This window comes from Vidua chalybeata, chromosome 30 (genome assembly GCF_026979565.1).
Source record: "Vidua chalybeata isolate OUT-0048 chromosome 30, bVidCha1 merged haplotype, whole genome shotgun sequence".
NCBI classification, from domain to species: domain Eukaryota; kingdom Metazoa; phylum Chordata; class Aves; order Passeriformes; family Viduidae; genus Vidua; species Vidua chalybeata.
This window is the reverse complement of record NC_071559.1, coordinates 347,459-358,714: the sequence shown is the minus strand read 5'-3', so window position 1 is coordinate 358,714 and position 11,256 is coordinate 347,459. Positions and strand designations below refer to the sequence as shown.

General features: G+C 47.6%; 1 long non-coding RNA gene across 1 annotated transcript in view; it reads left to right on the top strand.

The window, feature by feature from the left end:
* Positions 1-344: 344 nt before the first annotated feature.
* Positions 345-11,256, top strand: part of LOC128801483 (uncharacterized) — a 31,376-nt gene continuing 20,464 nt past the window's right edge. The window contains exons 1-2 of the long non-coding RNA XR_008435193.1: positions 345-450; positions 2,706-2,841. This is a non-coding gene — a long non-coding RNA (uncharacterized LOC128801483). The remainder of the gene's footprint in view (positions 451-2,705; positions 2,842-11,256) is intronic.

Here is an 11,256-nt window from a genome sequence, read left to right as displayed (position 1 = left end):
GGATTGCACTGCTTTTTATTTTTCCCTATAGCTGTCATCCATTGCACTGACACAGTGATTTTAAACAAGTCTTGCAGGTCTCCACATATTTTCCAGGAGAGCTATTATCCCCTGTGGGGTCAGTATAAGCTGCTTGGCATTACCTGTCACAAACCCCATTAGCAGTGAGCCCCCCTCGAGCCCTGTGTGCTCACACCTCGAGGTGTTGTGCTTCCTGCCGTGTCACACCCCTGATCCCACGCTGCGTTGCAAAGTGTTGTGTAAAGAGTCCTGAAACCTGTGAAAATGGGAAAAAAAAAAAAAACAACAGTTGGGTTTGTTTTGCCTTTCATTTCAGGCTGGTGGCAATGTCTCCTTGGGCCGGGCTCCTCTCCACCACTGCCAGAGTCAGCCTGCTGCTGCTGCTGGGGTCTGCTCTTCTCCTGTTCCAGCCTGGGCCACAGAGTGCCTGTAAGTTTTGGCTGCTCCAGCTTGACTTCAGACTGATAAAACATGGATGTTTTTTGCCTTTAAGGAAATGCCCATTATTCTTTAGGAAATCTCTTTCTTCTGCTTGAATTATGAAAACAAAACAGAAAGGGTTCTACTGATTTCTATGTAAATGAAGAATCGCTTGTATGGTGCTGCCCATTTTTGCTGGAAATGCTAATGAAAATGGGGTGTTGCAAAGCAACTGTGGCCAGGCAGTGACAGCAACACTTAAATGAACCAAGTCACATCCTTTTATCCTTACTGAGCATTTAAACCCCAGCACTCTTCCTGAGCAGAGCTGGTAAACATCAGCTGTCTCCATTATGTGTTTGAACAGATCCAGCACTGGGAGGCCTGGTGTTAAATTTACAATAGCCTGTATCACTAACTCCCTCTTGGATAATCACAGAGCTGTGGAAATCAGCTAAGTAATAACTGCTCCACTCACTGCATTTTAGTCCTGTTGAGTCTTGGCTCAGAAAATGTTAACATTGATTTTCATCTGCAGAACCTGGGCTTTTATGGCTGCGATTGTTCCTGAGCTTTAACCATTTGTTATAATTTGAACAATTCCAAGCCCGTGATGCACTCAGCAAAACCAGGAGTTAAGATCTGGTTTCTTGTGCATTTCTGAAATCACAGTCCCTTTCCACAGCTGAAATAAAAACATTCTATAGGTTTGTCAGCCATCTTTGTGTGTTACCACAATCAGGGAATCGTGGAATGGTCTAGGTTGGGAGAGACCTTTGTGATTATTGAGTACAACCTTTAACCCAGCACTGCCAAGGCCACCACCAACCCTCGTCCCCAAGGGCCACATCCACACTGTCAATGCTACTCTGTGTGTTTTGCTCAAGTTGACATTTCTGTTGCTCAGAAAGACTCTTCTAGGCTGGAAACGGATATTTATATGCAGAGCATCCAAATTCTGACAGAAAATGTGCATGCATTTTTTTCCCAAAGAGTGGAAGAACTGAAGGCAGAATGTGTCCCAGAATTTCCAGTTAACCTCTGAATTTACTTACATTTTTCCCTGTGAAAACTTCCTAAGGATTAAGACCCAAACACTTCATGAAGTGAGCTGTAACTCCATCCTAATTGCAAACAATTAGGACTAATCATTCCCTGTAGGGTGGTTATCTCAAATTGTTCAGTAGTGACTGAATTGGTGATCTCAGAAGCTGAAAATATTCCCTTCAGCAGACACTGAGCTGTGGGGATGATAAGCCTGAACCAGTTAATGTGTTCCTGTTGGAACCAGAACAGCTCAGACCCAGGAGTCAATGCCTGGTGTGAGAGTACAGGTCATTTCTGTGCACTCTCCAGAGTTTTTTGTGACTCCCACCAGCTCCTTAGGGAAGCCTTCCATTGAACACCAAGGTTTCCCTCACAGCAAGGATTTTTTTCCCCCTGCTGTTCTCCCCTGCCCTCCCCTTGGTGTAACGTTGAGCCGCTCGTGCTGGCTGCTCTCCCACACCTCTGCCAGCCTCGTGCTGCGCTTGCCATGGAGGTGGTGATTAAATCTCTGCCTCATTGTTTTAAAAGGCTTGGAGAACACTGGGAGCGGGTGGAGAAGAGGATCCTCACATTTGTATCATGTGGGCAACTCGGTGTGTTTTTTCCCGTGTCCTATTTTGGAAACAGCTGAACTATTTTAGCTGAAATCTTCTCCAAGCCTGAAATAAATGCATTTAAGAAAAAAAAACAAAAACAAAAACAAAAACAAAAACAAAACAAAAAAAACCAAACAAAAAAAAAAACAAAACAAAAAACCAAACACAAAACCCAAAAAAAAAAAAAAAAACCAACCCCCAAACCAACCAACAAGCCTTGAGGCATTCCACTCCTGTGGAAAATTTCAGCTGAAAAAGTTAAAAGTTTGACATATTTTTAGGCAAGGGAAAATGGGGTCTTAATATGTTACACAACCCTAGTAATAGCCAGGGCTCCTGCCTCTGACTGAAATACAGGTGAGGCTCTGTGAGAGCTGGTTTGAAACCTGCAACCTGCTCTGGAATAGGAAATGAGCTGCATTGCTTTGTTCAGCACAAATGTCATGCTAGTTATGCATGTTTAACCTTTAATATACTTTAAATCTAAATTTAACCATGTGGAAAAAATCTCGGATGTCAAAAAAAAAAATCTGCTGTCGAGGGAAAAAATTTTGTATTCTCAGCCAGCACTAAATTACCCAGATGCAATTGCTAATGAGCTGAATCTCTTCTCTCCAAAAGGAGTTTGCCCTTACAAAAATAGAAGAGAGCGACATAAAAGATGACAGTGGGAAGGAGCCGGGGACAGAGGATGACGCTGATCCTGAAGACCTGGAAGTGTTTTACCCCACAGATCAGTGGCAAACCCTGCCTCCAGGTAACTGCTGCTGGCTAATTATAGCATGCCTCTGGAAGCCACCTGCCAGCACTGACAGGAGCCTTGCAGACACTCCAAGAGCTGGTTGTTCCCATAACAATGTGTGCTTTTGCTGGTGTACACATAAAGAGAAGGATGTGGTGACGCAGTGCAGGGACTGGAGGCCGTGGGCAAAGCGTCCAAGGAGGGCACTGGAGCAGGAGGAGTGGGCTGCCAGCCCCCTTGTGGGTGGGAGCTGTCTCTGTCACTGGCTCCACAGCCTTTTCTCTCTTCATTTGTCAGGGGCCAGGTTTTATAACATTTGCTGGCACGTGGATTCCCAGGTCTGTTGTGCTCCGGTGTGGAGCTGCTCAGTGGCAAACTGATTAGGAGCTGTCACTGGAGCACTGCACAGCTTTTAACAACGGGTTTTCTGTTCCTTGGCTGTTTGAAAGCTAGCTTTTATTTCCATCTGTGCAAACCACAAAAAACCTCTTCCCTTTCTTTGGGTTGGTGTCTTTCATTAGACATGCTGGGACTCTGTGGAGAGAGGAGCCCAGCGGAGCAGCTTGGCCTCCGTCTGCTGGGAAGGCTCTGCAGGGGCCAAACCCATTCAAACACACACAGATGCACGTGTGCATACATATTCCAACAATTAGCCTGTCCCTGGGGTCCTGAACGAGCTGTTTAATCCACTTGTGCTTTGGTGTCCTCATGTATATGCAGGTGTAATACCTTCCCACCTCACAAGGGTGCTCTGAATTTAAGAGCTTTATCCTATGCTCAGTATTATCATTGAATGAATAAGTATGGGTTCCATTTGTCTTGAAATTTCTGCCAGATATAGCAGAATGACTTTTCCAAATGTAAATCTTTATATAACATAAATGGCTACAAAAGCCCCTGTGTTCCACAGAGCTGCAGTATATACTTATATTCCATTTCTGTACCATTATGTATGGAAGGCATGTGGTGTCCCTGCTCATTATTCAGCCTGGCAGATCCCCACCAGCTTTGTTGGAGCAGAACATGTACATACTTGCAATCATTAGAAACTTCATTGCAGGGTTTGTTCACAAGCACCTTCTCCACTGCTCGGGTGCCTTATTCTGCTTCATTTTTGTAGTTATTCCATGTTGGGCACACGCAGTGAAGGGTTTGTGGAAGTGGGGAGCTTGTCAGTATTCACAGAGGAGAGTAATTTTGGTTACTCTTGTAAAGACTTTAATGGTATCCTGCCTCACGCTCTGACTGCTACAGGTCCCAGCACTGGGGACACGGCACAAAGAGGAGCCTGCCTTGATCTCCTGCTGCCAGCCTGGGTTTCTGTCTCCTGGGGTTCCTCGAGTGAAATCCCTGTGAGGACTGGCACTCACACCTTCAGCACGTGTTAGCCAAGGCTGGGGACCCTGCTGCCAGCATGAGCCCATCCCTGTAGCCTCTGGTCCACACTTTCCCAGTGTGAGCACAGCTCTGGCTGGGCAGGGAGCTGACCTGGCACGAGGGAAGCTGCTGCTGTGGCTGCACAGGGATGCACCTTCTGGTCCTGCAGCAGAGCCACGCTCCTTGGCAGCGTGTCTCATCCATTGCTTCTGCATCTTGCCATGTTTTCCATGTGGTTGCACTCACTGGCAGCTGAGCAAAGCCTGGCTGGGCTGGGCTCAGAGTTTGCCTTCTGCTGCCCATCTCTCCAAGACACTCCCACTCCCTTTCCCGTTGTATCCCTGCAGCAAACTAGGCCAGTCTCTCTGGGGGGGAAGCAAATGATTGAATTTAGAACTGATCTGCAGTTCTGAACACTGGGAGGGAGCTTGGAGCTGCGCTTCGCCCATCTCACTCCTGTTTCAACTTGTTCCTGTTCTGAGCTAACGCAGGAGTTTTGTGCTTCTCTACAATGGTGCAGCAGCTCATCTTTTATCGATGTATTCCCAGTTTTCCTGTGCTGAGTTTCCAGTTCCCTGTTGCTAATTGCATCAATCCACATTTCCACTGAGACTGCAGCAGTGTCATCAACCTGTAACCTGTCAAATCCACCCCAAATTCGATTGTTATTGTGTCTGTAACACTTTGGGCGCTTGTTCCTCGCTGTCTACAGTGTGAGCTGGATTTTGATCAAGTGCTTCCTTGCACTTTGAGCACACTTCAAGCTGCTGGAGGTAGCTGGATGCAAACACAGAGAGACAGTTGCCCTAAGAGTTGTGCTGCCTGTAATCTGGAAGCAAGATCAGCTGTCTCTTCTGCCAGGCAGCCAGAGCTGACGGCTCTGGAAAGGTTGGTGAAACTTCCCAAAGCCCTTTAACACTTCGTTAGGCATTGCTTCTTTCTCACTTGGCACTAAATAATGCATCAGGTGCAGGGCTCACACTGAAAGGAGACGTGTGCCTCGGAGAGGCTTCCAGCACCTCTGCTATTGGACTTCTGGGCATCGTCTGTGGGGCTTTTCCTTCTGTCCATGGCTGGAGTCCACAGGAACCTGGAGGGTTTTTGGGGTTTAGTGAGTGGGATTGCTGTGTCCTCTGAATGAAGGTTCACAGCCCTGCTCAGACTCCTCATGGTCAGGTCACAGAGTTTGTTTGAAGTTGTGCTTCCTCTGCTCTCTTTTTTTGTTCAGAATACACTTTCTCCAGGTGATAGTACCCTTGGGAGCTGGAACATCTTTTTTCTTTTGTTATTTGGGCACCAAATTTCCCAATATTTTGTTTAGCATTCCTGATGATGATTGGAAGTTGGATTGCTCTGACCATCTAGTTGTATCACTGAGCAGCAGATTTTTCCATCCAGCATTAGGGTGGGAAATTTTCCACCCAGCAGTGGCTCCACTGGGAAGACTTTGCTGTGAAGATTCAGAAAAAGGATATCAGAGACAGGGGTTTAATTGGGAAAGGAAAAGGGTGTTAATCACCACCCCAGCAGTGAAGAGTGGAGAGCTGGGGCTGCACAGGGCCTCTGCTCTGCCCATCCCCATGGCAGCAGCACTTTGCTGCTCCCTAATGTGGTAGAAACCCTCTGGCAGCTTTTCCAGCTGACAGTTGGGAGTTAATGAGTCCAGTTTCCAATCCAGATGGACAAGTGAGAACCACCTCTGCCCAAAATATCAAAATTTTTAGATTGCTCTGCAGACAGGCAGCAGTGGGGCAGAGAGGCTGCCTTTGCTGCAGAGCAGCTCCCTGCAGACTGGAGGGATGGAGCAGAGCCTGGCACTGTGACTGGCATGGTGCAGCGTGGATCTCTCTGGGGTTTGAATGGATGTCTCAGGGCAGAGCAGAGAGCTTAGCTGGCCTGCACCTTCACTGTGGTTAAAGCTCTGCCTTGCAGAGCTGAACCTGCAGTGACTCCTCAGGGTTTGTGCTGCCCAGAATAATTTTCTAAAGTGCCCGAATATTTCACAGTTAAAAACCAAGGAGCCATGGCTGCTGCTGCTGATCAGGCTGCCAGAGTGAAGCTGATGTGAACATACTTTTGGTGCTGCTTCTGCAAAGATGAAACCATCTTATGTTCAGCAAGGAGCCAGTGATATATTGCTTGGCATTTAAATATCCATGGCTGCAGCTCTCAAGGATCCTCGGGCTATCTTTGCTGCTCCTGCTTGTCACAGGTCTTCTCCCATCTCATTTGCTGCTCAAACAAGGTTTTACACCTGTGGAAACACAGTTCTCCAGGCAGCCACGTCGGGCAGGTGTTTCCAGAGGCTGCTTTGAAGGACTTGCTGTGAAAAGAACAGGGCTGACGATGGGCAATAACTCGGTCCAGTTTCATTTGCAGTCTGTCTTCCAGGTGACTTCAGTGGCCAAATGAGGCAGCCCTGCTTTAGGCTGAGAAGAGGTTCTTGAAGCAGGGGGAGGAAGGAGGCAGGAGGGATCTGTGCCAGGCCTGTCTCTGTAGGAATCCAGGGCATCCCTGTGGCTGCCCTAGAAGGTCTAAAACCCTGGCAGGGGTCAGAAACCCCCCTGTACAGAGCCCCAAGAGACACTGTCTTTGATCTCTGTCCATGGAAAAGAGTTTTCAATCTTACAGGATGAATTACAAGCTCTGAGTGTTTGATGTAAGTAGTAATTAGTGTGGCATGGGGGCAAAAGTAGAATTTTAGGATTCTAGGTAAGGGGTTCAAAGGGGGCAAGATGGAGGAAAATTGGGCGTGCTTTGTCCTTTTTCTTCTTCTTCATGCCCTCCATGTTTCACTGTGCTGTTGGCATTTTTCTGTTGGTTTGGGCTGGGGACACACTGTTCAACATGGGTGATGGATATTGGCACGTTATTGTAAATATAGCACACATAGTTTCTAGTATAGAATGTTTGTAAAACCCCACTGAGGGGCAGAGCCCCGCACGCTGCCCTGCAGGACAGACCCACTGCAGGTCAGAGAGAAAATATTGTAGATAAGAAAGAATTAACAACCTTGAAAACCAGCACAGATGAATTATGACCCCTTCTTTGGCAGCGGGGCTGAAAGACAGAGACTTCTACAATCTCGGGATCATTTAAATATCACAGATCTTGACATGTCCCACAGCCCGTGGTGGTGACGTGGGTGCTGCTGAGGGTCCCCTCACACCTTGTCTGGGGGACCTTGCTCCTGCTGCTCGCTGGGATGTCCTGAGCTGCAGCAGCTCTTGCTAATTGCTTTGCTGGATTAATCACTGTCCAAACCATTGGCTTCTCACTGACCCGGACCTAACTCAGACAGTGATGGGCAGGTCTCTGAAATATTTATGGCAGCATGGTCAAGAGAGGGCTGTGAAATACAGAGTGAAACCACCAGGGTATGCTCGTTTTTGCAAAGTTTGACATGTCTGATCCAGGAAATAGGAGCCTCATCAGATCAGCACAGATTTGCATCTAGAGGGAAGGCAAATGGAATTTAAAAAAACCTCATCTATACTAGATGAAATGCTTCTTCTCTGGGTTTCTTTATAAAATTACTTGTTAGTGATGTGCGGAGGGGAGAAATCTTGAATCTGGGGTTGTTATAATCTTGTCTGGCCAGCAACAGGAGAGCTGGAGGATGATTCCAGCAGGTTGGAAAGGCCAGGCTGACTTGAGAGGAAATGTTCAGTGCTTGGAAGCTGAGTTATGGTCCCTGGTAGCTCTCCCTCTGCTTGTTTTCAATCTGACCTTTTGCATAGGAGGATTTTCATCTCCTAAATGTATCTCGTGCCTGTCCTTTTTATTGCCAGCTGCCTTCATGGGCTCCTCCCTCAGCTTCCTACCCTCGTGGGCTTTCCTTTGCCTCTCATCTCCACATCACAGGATGCACAGTGTCCCTAACACTGGCTTGTGCCTAATTCCAAGCCCTTGGCAGAAGTGCCAGGGCTGAAGCTTCAGGTGCTGCTCCTGCCTTGCGTGTGGGACAGTGCCCGGCAGATGTGGCACACCAAGCACATCCTCCGTGCCCTGCTCCTGGTCTGGGTAAGGGGGATAGTGGTGTTTCCCTGTCTGCTCCAGGACTGGGGCTCAGGAGGTGCTGGGACAGTGAGCAGACAGCAGACAGGGGTTCCCAGCCCCCTGCTCCAGCAGGAGGACTGTTTGAAGGCTGCCAGCTCTGGGCAGGGAGACACGGCACGAGTGTCCCACCCTGCGCTTGGTTTCAGCATTTCTGTGATGAATTGGGAGCCAGTTTTTGCCCCCCAAATGCAGGTGAAACTTCTCTCATTTCCAAAAGTGGCAGTGTCCTGGCAGCACTGGTGTGGTGAGAAAAAGCCCTACATTGTTTGCTCGGGTTTAGGAGCAAGGTGAGCTTGGGGTGGGTTTTTGGTGTGTCCAGTCAGTCCTGTCCCTTACTGGCTGTGATGTTACTGGTTTCCTTAAACAAACTAGTTACAAAAGACTTTTGCAGTGATGCTCTTCTGCAAAAAACTAACTGTGCTTCTGAGCAGCCAGAATAAAAGTCTGAGCTTCTCTAACATGCAGCCACGGGCTAGGGATGTGGGGCACTGCCAAAACAAGGATGCAGTGCTGTGTTTTCATGAGCCAAGCCATTACTCCTGCTAGTGGTTTGTGGAATTCTGAGCCCTGCAGGGTATTCCAGGTGCTCTGGAGTGGTCATAAACCAGGGATGAGGTGCTGAGAGTCAAGCAGTGGCTTTAGTGCAACAGGAGGGGGTTAAGCTGTAGCTTTCAGAATAATTTCAAACTTCACTTTAATGATGCTCAGGCTGCTAGTGGTGTAATAGCAGTAGACATCAGCAGTGGGAATCATTCCCGAGGTTAAATGTACATTGTTTGGTGGGGGAAAAGTGCTTTGAAAGAAGAGGGACTGTTTCCCAGAGAAGACATCTCTCATTCCTTGCTTTTATCTCGTCCCTGCCAAGCTAGGGATGCTGTGAGCTGCTGAGAGGTGCTTAAATGTGTGCTGGGTGATGAGGAATGCCTTGCTGTGGTTTTTATGTGCAAGCAGGCTGGATTTCCTGCAATAGCTCCAATAACCTTCGCGTGGCTGTTTAGAAGGATGAACCTCATTAAAGAAGAGGTATTTAATAACAGGCCTATTTTTATCTCTGTCTTTATCTAACAGTCTGCACATTTATTTCAAGCTTGTAACAGTGCTTTGGAAGAAAAATGTTTTCCCTCCTCTAAAATGTTTTGGCAGTGTCTCCAGCCTTGGTTATCTTGAATTCCAGTTTGGCTATCATCCCTCCTCCTTCCACACCAGGCCCACAGCTCCAAGATTTCCTTGGGGAATGGGAAATTTCTATGGGCATATGGTTTCAAAACGTGGGACTTGGGTCCCAGGGTCACTGAAACAGTTCTGAAGGTTTGATCAAACATAATCACAGCAACTCCCTCAGGCTCCAAATATGTGATCTTGGGTGGGACAAGCACTGCAAGCATTGCAGTGTTTGCTGCAGGATATGACTGACCACATGCTCTGGGAGAGGCTGGCAGCTCTGGGGGTCAGGCATTCCTGCTGAGATTTTTTTTTTTCCTAAATTTGTCAACTTTATTCTTTAATTTACAAATTAAACCCTGACCTATAGATCTCCTGCAGACATTGTGTTTTCAGCCCACTCTCAGTTGCTGGTGGTGATGGAGGCAGCCCCAGCCCTGAGGGGATGCACCATCTTTCCAGCTCTTTCCACATTCATCCCTTTGGCATTGCTGGCTCTGTATCCAGCCCTGGCTGGATCTGTATCTCTGCCCTGGCTGAAGGTTTGCTGGAGCACAAGTGCCTGAGCCTGTGGCCAGGATGACCATTTCTGAGCCCTTTTCCCAGGACACATGTGGCCACATGCTCCAGGAGATGCTGGATCTGGGCCCTGGGATGTGTGTGGCAGTGATTACAAAAGAACTTGGCTCTAGGCACTAATCCCTGGCTTTTCCTTGCTGTTCAGTCTGGATCATGTACATCCCTTAACCACAGTTCTGCAGCATTATCTTGTTTCCATAATTAAGGAGTATTTTCCATGGTCTTGCTCAGGCCCTTCCTCCCTGCAGTTTTCCCCCACGGGCTAAGGCCTGACTTACTGAAACTTCCACAGAACTGATTCTGAGTGGACAAGGTCAGAGGGTTTTTCAGGCAGTCAGCACAGTCAGATGGCTCCTGTGAGGAATATTTCACTTGCCCCTTCACAGTTCTTGCCTGCAAATTGTCCTCTTGCTCAGATGGGGCTCCAGCTTTTTTTTTTTTTCCCTCATTTTTCTTTCCTAAGTTATTCAATTTTCCATACATTTATTTATAGGGTTGTTGGAGAAGCGCCGCGGGAGACAAGACTCATGATATCATGATCATCAAGTCTTGTTCGGTTGCTCTTGCTGTTCTTGTGATTGATACTTTTTGGTTCTTCTCTATCTATTCCTACATACCAAGCAGTTTTCATCATTCTGATTCTTGCAAACTCTGATTTCTACATATCCTGATTTCTATACCTAGGGTCATGCTGACCGTTGCAGCAGTCACATAGCCCCTCATACTTTGACCAATTTTACAGTTTCATGTCCCTTGCTGTTTAACCATTCTTCTGCCAAGCTCTCTACACTTCCCCTGTTTTCTTTTTGCACAACAAGGTGTGCATTCAGCATTTTCTGCAAAAGTTGTTATAGAAAGTGCTGCAGACGCCTGTCTCCCTTCAATCTCAACAGTCAGCACCGGGGTATGGCTCGCAAGTGTCATCCCACCAATACCGCTCACCGTGGTTGCTGCAGGCTGAGTGGGCCAAGACGCAGGCCAATGACCTGGATCGATGACGCTAGTATCTGCACCCGTATCTAAAAGTCCTTTAAGCACAATGCTATGTCCTTGATGAATCAGGCGGCAAGATTTTTTGGGGCGGGTGTTAAGGTCTAGGGTAAGCAATGCAAGACCTCCTGTCGAACCAAATCCTTCCGGGGTTCTAGGGACCTGGGACATAGGTTCCAATCCCTTGGTCATTTGTGGGAGTGGGATTAGCTGAGCAATTCTTTGACCTTTTGGTACCGTCACCGGGGGATATGACGTATGAGC